The following is a 14,737-nucleotide window of genomic DNA, read 5'->3' on the forward strand; positions in this document are numbered from 1 at the left end:
CTCCCGTCTTGTCTTGCCCACATATTCAAGTCCACAGCCACATCGTGCCCGATATATTACCGCTCTTGTACAGCAATTCACAAATTGTTTGATATCATACGTTTTATTAGTCACATAGCTCTTAAATGTGTGACCCTGTCTAATATACGGGCATGCGATGCATCCACTACATCAGTATGAGCCTCTAGGTGGTTTCAACCAAGTGGTTGGTACTGTAGTTGTCCCAGAGTAGTGGCTATGCACCACATGATCCCGTATAGTGCGTCCTCTACGATAAGTTACTTGAGGATTGGGGGTCACCACTTTGGCTATTTCTGAGTCCAACAACAGGGGACCCCAATGTCTCATCAAAATTCTTTTGATCTCCTCCGCCCCCATATCATATGTGCCAATCAGGCATATCAATTTTTTTTTGCTCAAGATCCACTCGGATGCAGTAGACTTGTGCGATCAGAGGTAAGTGCTCTTTGGTACGCTTTTCTCAGCACATGATCCGGGAAGCCTTTTGCAAGAAACCTCTGACGGAGGTCCCCTGCCGGTTCCTTGAACTGCCGAATAGTGGAACAATTCCTCTTCATGCGGAGGTATTGTCCCGTGGGGATCCCTCGTTTGAGTGGCTCTGGATGTTAACTCACCCAATCAAGGAGGGAGTTAGTAGACGTCGGTTTTCTAAATGTCTCTGTGCAAATTTCCCCTCAGGTCCTCTATCAATATGAATGTCTAGGAACGGCAGGAACTGTGCAGATGTCTCATATGTGACCCAGATTGTTTGCATTGAGGGTATCCACCAGTTGTATAATGAAAATGTCATCAATATATCTGGCCCACATCACCACAGGTACGGTGAGGCGGGCTAGGGGGGGGGTCGGTGAACACCACCTCCCTCTCCCACCAACAAATTTGCATACGATGGGGCACAGGGACTCCCCATCGCGGTGCCCCTGAGCTGGTGGTAGTAGGATCCGTCAAAAACAAAATAGTTTGATGTCAAAGTGAAATGCAACAACTTCAAAACAAACGCATTATGATTCGCAAAATGGCAGCCCCTAGTGGTCAGGAAATCATCCACTGCCCTAAGGCCCAACTCGTGCGGAATGGAGGAGTATAAAGCTTCCACGTCTATGGATGCTAGAAGGCAATCATCCTCCAACATTACTCCCTTCAACCTTGCCAATAGACCACTGGTATCTCTTGTATAGGATGGTAATGCCTTAACAAAGGGGGCCAATATCTGGTCCACATAAACACCTACATTTTGGTTGAGGCTGTTGATTCCCAGAACAATCGGCCGTCCTTTGAGGGGGGACGTTCCCTTGTGAATTTTTGGTAATGAGTAGAAGGTTGCTACTATGTGATATCGACATTCCAGGAATGCAAATTCATCCTGAGAGATGAGGCCTTGTTCCATCGCCTCTTTAACTATTTGATGAAGTTGTAATTGGTAATGTTTAGTCAGATTTTCCTCCAATCTCTCATATGTTTCTGAGTCAGACAACAGCCTCAAACACATGTCCTTATATTGTGGGGTGTCTAGGACCACAACATTGCCCCCCTTGTCAGAGGGTTTAATCGTCAGATCTTTATCTTTTTCCAGATTCCTTAGCGCCAAATGTTCCTCTCTAGTACAATTAAATGTCTTTCTAGGTATAATCAGATGATCCAAATCTGTGAGGACCTGATGCAAAAAAAACATCCACACAGGTAGGATCACCCACTGGTGGCATCTTGGTGCTTTTATTTCTTAACGATGTAAAGGGGCCTTTCCCATCTAGTGGGTCACTATCAGTCAAACTGAAAAGAAGGCGCTCGTCCTGCAGGATATCCTGAGAGACACCTAATTCCCTACTCTCTCGTTTTCAATCAGGGAAAAATGTTTGGACCAGTGGAGCTTCCTTGCGAACAGGTGAAGATCTTTCACCCAGTTAAATAGGTGAAAAGACAGTGTTGGAACGAAGGAGAGACCTTTACTGAGGATATCAGTTTCTACTGACGATAGAGTTCTTTTTGACAGGTTCAGGATCTGTGTGGAGGATTTTGAGGAGTATTGGTGTCCGGGGGTGATTTTCGTAGCCGCAGATGATAGGGCACTGTCTGATCTAAAAAAAAAAAAAACGACTACCATTATCTTGACTCCCTCTACCCCCCCTTCCTCTGAACCTGCCCCTTCCTCTATTTCTCTTTCCTCCGTCCCTTTCCCCTTCCGAGACCTCAATATCACTTGAAGAAACATCTGAGTCTACCTTTTTATTAACAGGTACCTCCAAGGTTGTGTATACTCTGTTATCTCGGAAATCCTGTAGGTCACGATTGAATTGTTTATGTTTCCGTTCCTTCAAGTGATATTCAAATGTATCCATTGTATTTTTCAACTGGAGCTCCTTACTTGAAAAATCTGGCTCCTGTTTGAATTTGTTTATCGTCACGATTAGGCCTTTCAAGGAAGAGTCTAGTTCCTCCAGTTTCAATTTTCCTCTTCAAGTAGCAGATTCATAAAGCGGAGAGAGCTCTTAGTGGCTTCCTCCTCCCACTTAAGGGTAAGTCTAGAGCTTCTACACCTGCTTGCTGGCAATAGAGGGATCCGCAGGCCCCGTGGGACTATTTTCTGTCTGATGTAATTCTCGAGGGATTGTACCTCCCACCAAGAAGTCACCTGTTCCTTATACGCTCTAGTCAGCTCCTTGAATGCCGCTTTAAACGAGGGAGTATACTTGGTCAATGTGAGGGCCTTCTCACTGAATACATCATTAACTGCATTCAGCCGTGATACATGTTCAAAACCTGTCTCCAAAAAACTAGCCATACTCTACTTAATCTAACACAAAAAAACTATCAATTAGCTTGTATTCTTAGATATCAGATTCAGGTACCCTATAATTGTGTCACATAAACCAAGAGAAAAGTGGGTAACCTTTATAATATAACTTTTATTAGTATATATCTATAAAATAAGCCCATATGTGAATAGTGCAAATTAAATGAGCAGGATATAATTACCCCGCTATCCTTTCCCCTCCCTAGATAACCACAAACCTACCCAAATCGGGGTAATTATATCCCGCTCATTTAATGCGCACTATTCACATATGGGCTTATTTTATCGATATATACTAATAAAAGTTATATTTTAAAGGTTACCCACTTCTCTCGGTTTATGTAAAGTATTAAACCTTAAGATTGTGGTTTTACATTTTAGAAAGACATAGGAAATTATATGACCTCTCACAACTGCCTTTGAGGACATCCAGTAAAACATCTTCCATGTGTGACAAGTTGTCATCGATAAAATTCGCTTGATGGAGTCTAAGATAATCCATAAAATCATCGGAATGTAACAGATATGCTGGAAACTACAAGAAGAGCAACCTTTACCGTCATGCTAAACCGGTTATGTTAAGCGTGACCAGAGCATAATCTGTTACTATAAAGGTGTGGATTTTGTATTCCATTATGACCAGGAATAATGTGACGGACACCAAAAAGTAATCCAGTGTAGAAAAAGCATTGCGGGCGGCGAATAATGGGTCACACAGGGCAACCTCATTCATGAGAGCCAACACATCTACAGATGTATGTAGTCAATGGCGTACATAGAGAAGTAAGGGCCCCATAGAAAGATTCAAATCCCCCCCAGGACAGAAGGGTTTCTGCCTAAAAACGCTTTCAATAAACCTTGGACCATTTTTCCACTGCCTCATTTGCTAAAAGGTTGGGTTCATTTGTAGCTAACAATAGGGAGTCAAGGTTGGAAAAGAAGTCAGTGTTTTATTAGGTGCATAAACATTCAAAGTATAGGGAACGCTATCTTTATCGATAGTAAAATATATTTGCCTGCTCTGTCCGCCAGCTACTCCTCCACGGAAAATGGAGGCCTCTGCAGAATAAGCTGATAATGGCATGTAAAGTTCAAGTTTTGTGTCCAAAATACATACAAGTAAGCACCTCCTGAGCCACAGAGGTTGCATAATGTCCTGTCATATCATGTAAACTCTCAGGGCAGTAGGCAGGGGACATATTGGGCAGTGGGATGACATCGCCAATGAGCAATATTTGAGTAGACAACTGCAAGTTCATTTCAGAAGGAGGATCCATGGCAGGTTTCGCCTGTGATTTATCTTTTTTAGCTTTAGCCATAGACCTGAAAGTAATTGAGGCTGTAGAAGGGGCAGATGAGGTGGGCGATGCAGCTGGTGTGACTTGTCGTGATGACTTTTTGGGTTGAGAGTTAGTAAAATATTTATGAATGATCGCTTAGAACTCAAATAAATCACTAGGAGCAGAGCTGTATAGGCACGCTGCAAAGTCCGCCAATGATTAAATCATAATATCAAGAGGAGTAGGATGCATGGGGATTATCTATTTTAGGACCTCAGTAAGTCAGTGGTGAAGCCAGGGAGGGCTGTATAAGTACTTTCAGAGGAGCAGTATGAATCACTCCTGAGCAGAAGTTTGGAGGATAAAAATAACACTTGGTGTAGTTTAGCATAAAGCCACTAGATGGTGGTAAAGAGATATAGACTGTAAATGCTCATATGAAGTGAAGACAATCTTGTGAATGGGCCTTACAGCAGGAGCCCTCAAGTTTGGAGGAGATTCCTCCCTAGATCTCCTGGAGTATAACTCCCCTCTATTGGTACCTCAATCCAATGGGGACAAGTGTCCACTGCGGCTGGTGATGCACCGCTCCGGGTCTTGGAGTTCACCTCGTCTTCCCTACCGCTCCAGTCTCTGCAACTGATTCTCCTCTAGGTCCTGCTGCAACTGTCATGCTGGGGAGATGCCACCAGTAGTAAGTGCTGGGGCATATGAGTGGATGAAGTGGTTGGCAGGGAAGTTGGCAGGCCCATTACTAGATACAGGCCTAGAACCGCCCTTGACTGGATTTGGAAATATTGATATTATTTGATGAAAGAGAAACAAAGGAAAATGATTGGCTGATATTATAACGTTAATTGTGATGGAGTATGAGGTGGGGAATACCTTTGATGATTGGTTGTTTTTAACACATGGCATTTTAAATGCTATAGTTTGAAAGGCTGAAAAGTGGTTTATTCTAATTGTTTTATATGAATTTTATACATTTCTAGATAGAATGTGTCACAAGTTTGTGAGTGAAGATAAAGGAATAAATGGCATTTACTTGTTCTTATGGAAGGGGTTTGTGATTAAGAGACTAGTGTTGTGCAAAGCAAGCTTCAGATGCTTAATCCGAAGTCACTTTGTTCAAAACTTCATAATAATACTGTACGGAGATTCAGCTCTGTACAGTATTAGTATGTATGGGCTCTGATGGGCAAAAGTCAGTTATTCACAAAGTTGCACATGACTTCATTGAATAACTTCGGTAATTGAAAATCACTTTAAAACTTAAAACCGAACTCTGCTTCTGTTCTGAGGTACTAGTCATAAAAAAAGTTATGAACCCCCAGAAAAAAATGCCTGTTATTAAAAGGGACACCCAACAACAAAATGTAAAAATCTCTTTAGTTGTCTGTGTTGCTCGTTTCATTTGATATCACAAACGAAAACCATGAAAAATAAAATAGAAAAGCAGTGAATTATTCTGTCAGGCTACAGACATATCTTCTTCCCCCTCCATATTCCCCCTCTGGTGCTAGTGCATGTGAGCTAGGAAGTTTAGGAGGAGGGGGCTGGGTTTAGGCTGTATATTTGTCTACACAGTTGGCATAGCCATTTTGTTGGAAGCAGTCTCCTAGTTACTAGGTAATCTGCCTAGTTATGCAGTCATAATTCCTACCCTCACACTGTATAACTGTACAGATTTGCCTTTCAGCAATTTTGAAAAGCTGTGTAGCATGTAGTGGTATGCTGGTGCTTGAACTTCATATATAGCACATACTCATGGCTATACTGATAGTATATTTATGGACGTAATTCTTAGAGAATGTATGTACCAACTGTGGCTTATATTACATTTCTTTTGATATGTGGTTCAACAGAATTTATAAAACAAACTAATGAAACTGGCCTGGATACAATGATGGCAACCTTGTATTAATATTTTTAGGCAATCACTGCAACTGAGGGATTTCTGTAAGGGGTACTGCACACAACCATATCAGGGTTCCCAACTTGAATTTTTCTGGACAACATATCCCAAAATGATGGACAGCCAAGATATTTTATGGACAAATTGTAAAACCATAATGATTGATAAAGGTTATAAGTAATAAATGTCTATAGCTCAATATATTGTTTAGAACTATTTACCAGTGTGAGGAATATGGATTAATATTTACTGTCAGCCATGTCCTCACACCCCCCATTTGCTGACAAACAGCAGACTGCTTCAAAGCCCCCAGCCCTGATTGTAATTTTATGCACCTCTTGGCATAATCCAGTGTATATGCAAAATAAGTTTCCACCCCCCCCCCCCCCTAGCCATCTGAGTGTCAGTGGGCCAGGAAGACGCCCCAGGGGGTCCAAGCTTCAAGGAGAAGTTCACACCTCCAGGCACCAGTTTAGAGCCACCTGAATCCGGCAGGAAAACTCTCAGCAGGGGGTATCTGCTCTTGCCCGGATCAATGAGACTTCCCGGACATGTTGGCACCTACCTCTCATAAGGAATTATGAAGCGCTCGGCCATCGCAGGTGCAAACCGGATACATATTTGTGTCCCGGTGGCCACGAGGTACGGTCCCATTATCTTGGTTTACTCGTACCCAGTCGGGGTAGGGAGATACCCATATCTCCCCATAGAAACCACCTACCGGTACCAGGTTTGGGCTCTACTTGTAGCCGGAACCCAGGCAGGTCCATTAGTCCCAGAACCATCTCCCTGTGACCCTCTGGTCTGGAGCTATGAACCCTAAAGGGTTTTGTGGGTCATTCACTGTCAGCCCAGAGGAGGGGGAGTTGACCCCTCCCTGAGGCAGGGGATGGGCCGGCTACAGGTTAAAAGCCTGGTGCCAGCAAGTAGGCGCGGTCTTTCTCTGAAGAGGGGTCACATCCTACACGTGTTTAGAGGGACCCAGGAAATAGCAGGAGATCACAGCCCTTCGTGTGGCCTCCAACTCAGGACATCACAAGGAACTTTCATCATACTTGGTAACTTACTTTTACACTGCTTCACCCTGTTGTAACCATATACCCTGTAATCTGGAACCTCAGACCACTGTATATATATATTGTCTGTGTATAGTGTGTTATATCTAGTGTGCTCTTATAGTGATTAAATCTACAATTTAATCTTGTGCTATCTTGTATCTCGATCACGAATCCCCACGTCCGTGTTTTGGCCTAGTTATAAGCTACCACGGGTTGGTTTCTGACCCTATATAATCCCGTTAGCGGACCGGGCTTATATCAAACGAGAAACTGGTGGCAGTTACCCGAGCTGAGGGCGTGCTGTTTTCACTGCGGCAGTGACCAGGCTCCCTCAGCTTGTTGCCTCTCTGTGCCCGCGTGGACAGGAGGTGTGTGTGTAAACTATACCAGCCTGACCTTACGTGCTCCTCTGGAGGGCGTAACTTTACGTTTTGGTAAACACTGTGATCATACCAGGTCTCGTGAGCTCGACGTGGTTGACGTCAGCGGGCACGAGGGGTGGTATTCATCACATATTGGTGGCAGCAGTGGGATCGAGATACTAGTGTGTGGGAGTGTGAGACCCATACTTCCAGACACTAAAGACGACCAGCAGTAGCTCTTGCTGCTGGAGTCTTAAGATCAGCTCAACACTAGACAGTGTGAGTGCAGATACAATAAGGTGTGTGTGTATCAGGTTGCAGTGGTGTCAGTGACCATCCGTTGCCATGCCGGCCAGTATCACAAGGAGCAAATCGAAGGAGATGGCTGATGCTTTAATTGGGGGCGGAGAGGAGGTGGAAGGCGAGGGGGAGCACAGCCAAAGCTCTCCAAGGAGCCAGTCGCCGGAAGTGAGGTCCGCAGTGGGCCTCACTCCACCTGCCCATCCCCCCAGCCAAGCTGGCTCAGCTGCTCTCCTACAAGCTGCCATGGACCGTCTCCAGGCTGGAGACCAGGTAGCCCCTGAGCTCCTACTGGCGGCTGCAGAGCGTCGCGAGCAAGCCGAGGCTGCAGAGCGTCGCGAGCAAGCCGAGGCTGCAGAGCGCCGTGAGCAGGCTGCAGAACGTCGCGAGCAGGCCGAGCGTGAGCACCAGCTACAAATGCTCCAGCTGAAGCTTCAATTCCAGCAGCCCTCCCCAGCCCAATGTGAGTCTCCAGAGGTCCGGATTCCCAAACTGCAGGCGGAGGACTTTCCCCTACTGGACAAAGATGGGGACCTGGACACCTTTTTGTTGGCATTTGCCATCAATACCAGCTGCCAGAGGACCAGTGGGTGAGATTCCTCACGCCACGGCTCAGGGGAAAAGCCCTTGAAATCTTTGGGTACCTGCCCAGCGAGACCATCCTTAGCTATGAGGACATCAAACAGGCTCTGGTCAGGCAGTATAACTTAACCCCTGAGTCGTACCGGAAAAGGCTCAGGAATTTGCACCGGGGTTCTACCCAGAGCTGGGCCGATCACATGCGGGCCTTGCTGAGAGCGGTCGACCAATGGACCACAGGATTGGAGCTCTCCACCGTCCAGCAGCTGAAGGAGCTCATCGCCACAGAACAGTTCTTGTGGAACTGCCCAGAGGATCTCCAGCAGTACCTCCGTGACCGGAAGCCAAAGGGGGCCTCCGCAACAGCAGCCATGGCCGATGAATACACCAACAACAGGACTTCAGAGGCCCGGAAACCTGTCGGCTGGAGAGGGGGTAAGATGCATGCTGCACCTGCTACCCCTGCCCCTAGGCCCAAGTGGGCACCGGCCCCTGCTGCACTTTCCACGTCGGTGGGGGAACCCCGACTTTGTTACCTGTGTAAGCAGCCAGGACACTTCCAAGCCATGTGTCCCCAGCGCCCGAGGGATCCGTCCCAGTCATCAGCCCTAGGGGCCCCTCAGGGGTCTGATGGCTTTCTCCCTTCCGACCAAGTGGCTGCCAAGTCAGAGGGAGGCCAGGAGACAGGTCCCAGGGACCTGACAGGGGACGTGGCAGTCTCGTCTATTCTGGCCACGTCCAGTCAGGAGTTTCAGGCAGCGTTAGCGGCTGACGCCAGCCTGAATGCTCTCAAGGAGCAAGCGGAACAGCCCCCCTCGGACTCAGACCTCGAGCGGATGGTCTGGGACCAAGGACGGCTGTACCGGGTCACGGTCCAGCCGGGCTCACAGGAGGCTTGGCCTAGGGACCGACAGCTAGTGGTGCCCTATCAGTTCAGGATGGAGTTGTTGCAGGTTGCGCATGAGATTCCGATGGCTGGACACCTAGGGATCGCTAAGACAAGGGCCAGATTAGCCCAGCATTTCTACTGGCCAAAGATGGGGGCTGATGTGGTTGCCTACTGCCGTTCATGTGACACCTGCCAGCGGGTGGGGAAGGCGGGGCGACGCCCCAAAGCCCCACTGGTAACGCTGCCCATAATTGAAGAGCCTTTCAGGAGGGTGGCTGTGGATCTAATTGGACCGCTGTCCATTCCCAGCAGCTCCGGGAAACGCTTCATATTGACGGTAGTAGACTATGCCACCCGGTACCCGGAGGCGGTAGCCGTGTCATCCATTCGGGCCGACAAGGTGGCTACTGCTTTGCTGGAGATTTTCTCCAGAGTGGGCTTTCCCCAGGAAATGCTCACCGACCGGGGGACCCAGTTCATGTCGCAATTGATGGAGTCCCTCTGTAGGCAAACACAGGTGCAACATCTGGTGACCAGCCCACAGACAAACGGCCTGTGTGAACGATTTAATGGCACCTTAAAGCAGATGCTTAGGATGTTTGTCGACTCCTACGGGCGTGACTGGGAGCGGTACCTCCCACATCTGCTGTTTGCTTACCGAGAGGTCCCACAGGGTTCTCCCCCTTCGAGCTCCTGTACGGGCGACGTGTGCGGGGGCCCCTGGCTCTGGTGAAAGAGGCCTGGGAGGGAGAGGTAGTCACCCCTGGAGTGTCGGTCGTCGAATATGTCATGCGCTTCCGGAACAAGATGCAGGCCTTGTCGCAGCTGGTGCACGATAATATGGAGCAGGCCCAGGCCGACCAGAAGCGATGGTATGACCAGAACGCTTGTGAGGACCTACCAGGTGGGTCAGAAGGTATGGGTACTGGTCCCCGTACCTCAGGACAAGCTTCAGGCGGCCTGGGAGGCCCGTACCTCGTGTATCAGCGCCTCAATGCCGTGACGTACCTGGTCACCCTGGACCACGCCCGAGGAAGGCGGAAGGCCTTCCACGTGAACATGATGAAGGCCCATCATGGGAGGGGGGAATGTGCCCTCCCTGTCTGCAACCTCCCTGAGGTGGAGGAGGAAACCCTCCTGGACATGCTCACCCAGGTGAAGGCGGGTGGGTCCATCGAGGATGTGGAGGTGGGCCAACAGCTCTTGACGGACCAACGGTCCCAGCTGTGGACCACCCTTCACCCCTTCCGGGAGTTGTTCAGCAACAAGCCCGGAAGGACGGAGTTGGCTGTCCATCACGTGGACACTAGGGATCACCCCCCAATCTGGCGTTCAGCATATCGGGTTTCCTTGGAGGTGCAGCAGCACATGCGCCAGGAGATTGACGAGATGCTGAAGCTGGGGGTCATCCAGGCATCCAACAGCGCTTGGGCCTCGTCTGTGGTCCTCGTCCCAAAGAAGGACCGGACCACCCGGTTCTGCGTGGACTACAGGGGACTCAGCGCTGTCTCGGTCACCGATGCGTACCCTATGCCACGCATCGATGACCTGCTCGATCAGTTGGCCGGGGCCCGGTACCTGACCATCATGGATCTGAGCCGGGGGTACTGGCAGATTCCCCTGACCCCGGAGGCGCGGGAACGCTCTGCCTTCATCACCCCCTTTGGATTGTACGAATCCACAGTGATGCCGTTCGGCATGAAGAATGCCCCTGCCACTTTTCAGTGGATGGTCAACACGCTGCTTAAGGGACTTGAAAAGTACGCGGCCGCGTACCTGGATGACATTGCTGTCTTCGGTCCCACCTGGGAGGATCACCTGCAGCACCTGACGCAGGTGCTGGGGCGGATCCACCAGGCAGGCTTGACCATCAAGCCGGAAAAGTGCCAGCTGGGCATGAGCGAGGTCCACTACCTGGGGCACCGGGTAGGCGGGGGGACCCTTAAGCCAGAGCCCGGGAAAGTGGATGCTATCGCAAGAAACAGGTGATGTCCTTCCTGGGCACCGCCGGGTACTATAGGAGGTTCGTTCCGCACTATAGTAGCCTGACGAAGCCCTTGACGGATCTCACCAAGAAGAAGCTGCCCTCCGCAGTCGATTGGACGAACGACTGCGAGACGGCCTTCCGAGCGCTAAAGGCCGCCCTATCGAGCTTCCCTGTACTACAGGCGGCCGACTTCACGCTGCCGTTTATAGTGCAGACTGACGCCAGTGATTTCGGCCTTGGTGCCGTACTCAGCCAGGTTGACATTACGGGCCAGGAACACCCTGTTCTGTACCTGAGTCGGAAGCTCCTGCCAAGGGAGGTGGCGTACTCCACAATGGAGAAGGAGTGCCTGGCAATTGTCTGGGCACTGCAATGGTTGCAGCCGTATTTATACGGGCGCCGCTTCACGGTGGAGACCGACCACAACCCCCTCAGTTGGTTAAACACCGTATCCGGGACGAATGGGATGCTGCTACGCTGGAGCCTACCTCTCCAGCAGTATCACTTGACCATTCGCCACAAAAGGGGCCGTGACCATGGGAACGCCGATGGGCTATCCCGACAAGGAGAGGGCGCGGATGGGTGCACGGGGGAACACAGGAATGTGCTGCCCCCTGGCGCCCTCTAAAAGGGGGAGGTGTGAGGAATATGGATTAATATTTACCGTCAGCCATGTCCTCACACCCCCCATTTGCTGACAGACAGCAGAGGTAGGGAGATCCACAGGATTTCCCTGCTTCAAAGCCCCCAGCCCTGATTGTAATTTTATGCACCTCTTGGCATGATTCAGTGTATATGCAAAATAAGTTTCCCCCCCCCCCAGCCATCTGAGTGTCAGTGGGCCAGGAAGACGCCCCAGGGGGTCCAAGCTTCAAGGAGAAGTTCACACCTCCAGGCACCAGTTTGGAGCCACCTGAATCCGGCAGGAAAACTCTCAGCAGGGGGTATCTGCTCTTGCCCGGATCAATGAGACTTCCCAGACATGTTGGCACATACCTCTCATAAGGAATTATGAAGCGCCCGGCCATCGCAGGCGCAAACCGGATACATATTTGTGTCCCGGTGGCCACGAGGTACGGTCCCATGGTCTTGGGTTACTCGTACCCAGTCGGGGTAGGGAGATACCCATATCTCCCCATAGAAACCACCTACCGGTACCAGGTTTGGACTCTACTTGTAGCCGGAACCCAGGCAGGTCCATTAATCCCAGAACCATCTCCCTGTGACCCTCTGGTCTGGAGCTATGAACCCTAAAGGGTTTTGTGGGTCATTCACCGTCAGCCCAGAAGAGGGGGAGTTGACACCTCCCTGAGGCAGGGAGGGGATGGGCCGGCTACAGGTTGAAAGCCTGGTGCCAGCAAGTAGGCGCGGTCTTTCTCTGAAGAGGGGTCACATCCTACACATGTGTTTAGAGGGACCCAGGAAATAGCAGGAGATCACAGCCCTTCGTGTGGCCTCCAGCTCAGGACATCACAAGGAACTTTCATCATACTTGGTAACTTACTTTTACACTGCTTCACCCTGTTGTAACCATATACCCAGTAATCTGGAACCTCAGACCACTGTATATATATTGTCTGTGTATAGTGTGTTATATCTAGTGTGCTCTTATAGCGATTAAATCTACAATTTAATCTTGTGCTATCTTGTATCTCGATCACGAATCCCCACGTCCGTGTTTTGGCCTAGTTATAAGCTACCGCGGTTTGGTTTCTGACCCTATATAATCCCGTTAGCGGACCAGGCTTATATCAAACGAGAAACTGGTGGCAGTTACCCGAGCTGAGAGCGTGCTGTTTTCACTGCGGCAGTGACCAGGCTCCCTCAGCTTGTTGCCTCTCTGTGCCCGCGTGGACAGGAGGTGTGTGTGTGTAAACTATACCAGCCTGACCTTACGTGCTCCTCTGGAGGGCGTAACTTCACGTTTTGGTAAACACTGTGATCATACCAGGTCTCGTGAGCTCGACGTGGTTGACGTCAGCGGGCACGAGGGGTGGTATTCATCACAACCAGCATATACTATGCGCTGTAAAATGATGATAATTACCATCAAAATAATCTAGTCAAGTATTACCAGCCTCAAAAAAAATCAGATATCTATTTTTTTTCACAGGATTGGCAACCCTGAGCCATATCCATTTGTGTGGCTAAGTGCTTGCCACCGTGTTCTTTCTCTCCTGCAGAAATGTCCTATCCTTGTCCGCAAAATGCATGGAATAGGACATGTTCTACTTTTTTGTAGGGCAACGGATGTGGACAGTGCACAGTTGTTTTGTCTGCATCTTTTGCAGCCAATTAAAATGAAGGTCTGTATTAGAGTCACAAAATACATGGATAGTACAGGTCCTTCTCAAGAAATTAGCATATTGTGATAAAGTTCATTATTTTCTGTAATGTACTGATAAACATTAGACTTTCATATATTTTAGATTCGTTACACACCAACTGAAGTAGTTCAAGCCTTTTATTGTTTTAATATTGATGATTTTGGCATACAGCTCATGAAAACCCAAAATTCCTATCTAAAAAAATTAGCATATCATGAAAAGGTTCTCTAAACGAGCTATTAACCTAATCATCTGAATCAACTAATTAACTCTAAACACCTGCAAAAGATTCCTGAGGCTTTTAAAAACTCCCAGCCTGGTTCATTACTCAAAACCGCAATCATGGGTAAGACTGCCGACCTGACTGCTGTCCAGAAGGCCATCATTGACACCCTCAAGCAAGAGGGTAAGACACAGAAAGAAATTTCTGAACGAATAGGCTGTTCCCAGAGTGCTGTATCAAGGCACCTCAGTGGGAAGTCTGTGGGAAGGAAAAAGTGTGGCAGAAAACGCTGCACAACGAGAAGAGGTGACCGGACCCTGAGGAAGATTGTGGAGAAGGACCAATTCCAGACCTTGGGGACCTGTGGAAGCAGTGGACTGAGTCTGGAGTAGAAACATCCAGAGCCACCGTGTACAGGCGTGTGCAGGAAATGGGCTACAGATGCCGCATTCCCCAGGTCAAGCCACTTTTGAACCAGAAACAGCGGCAGAAGCGCCTGACCTGGTATACAGAGAAGCAGAACTGGACTGTTGCTCAGTGGTCCAAAGTACTTTTTTCGGATGAAAGCAAATTATGCATGTCATTCGGAAATCAAGGTGCCAGAGTCTGGAGGAAGACTGGGGAGAGGGAAATGCCAAAATGCCTGAAGTCCAGTGTCAAGTCCCCACAGTCAGTGATGGTCTGGGGTGCCATGTCAGCTGCTGGTGTTGGTCCACTGTGTTTTATCAAGGGCAGGGTCAATGCAGCTAGCTATCAGGAGATTTTGGAGCACTTCATGCTTCCATCTGCTGAAAAGCTTTATGGAGATGAAGATTTCATTTTTCAGCACGACCTGGCACCTGCTCACAGTGCCAAAACCACTGGTAACTGGTTTACTGACCATGGTATTACTGTGCTCAATTGGCCTGCCAACTCTCCTGACCTGAACCCCATAGAGAATCTGTGGGATATTGGGAAGAGAAAGTTGAGAGACGGAAGACCCAACACTCTGGATGAGCTTAAGGC

This window comes from Bufo gargarizans, chromosome 5 (assembly GCF_014858855.1).
Source record: "Bufo gargarizans isolate SCDJY-AF-19 chromosome 5, ASM1485885v1, whole genome shotgun sequence".
Classification (NCBI taxonomy): domain Eukaryota; kingdom Metazoa; phylum Chordata; class Amphibia; order Anura; family Bufonidae; genus Bufo; species Bufo gargarizans.